At 63.6% G+C, this 264-nt stretch overlaps 1 protein-coding gene across 1 annotated transcript in view; it reads left to right on the forward strand.

The window, feature by feature from the left end:
- The window catches only part of LOC102042267 (steroid 21-hydroxylase-like), a gene marked incomplete at its 3' end in the record, with an annotated part of 6,412 nt that overhangs the window by 4,988 nt on the left and 1,160 nt on the right, over positions 1-264 (forward strand). The gene's annotated exons all lie outside the window — the stretch shown is intronic.

The raw sequence follows: 264 nt of genomic DNA on the forward strand, positions 1-264 counted from the left end.
CCTCTACCCGCCCCACCCCCCCTCCAAACCCCTGAGACCCCCCTCTGGTGTCTCAACCCTCTCCAAACATGTGAATCCCCTCTGTCGTCCTGGGGTCTCCACCGAGTCTTAGGCTCCCTCTGAGCCCTTGGGTGACCCCAAACCCCCATGTCTCCCTTCTGAATCCCGAGGTCCAACCTGGGGAACCCCCAGGCTCTCTCCAAACCAGTGGAGGTCCGCCCCTAAGTCTTGGGTCCCCCCATCGCACCCGCTCCCTCCAAGCCT

This window comes from Geospiza fortis, unplaced genomic scaffold (assembly GCF_000277835.1).
Source record: "Geospiza fortis unplaced genomic scaffold, GeoFor_1.0 scaffold658, whole genome shotgun sequence".
Lineage (NCBI taxonomy): Eukaryota > Metazoa > Chordata > Aves > Passeriformes > Thraupidae > Geospiza > Geospiza fortis.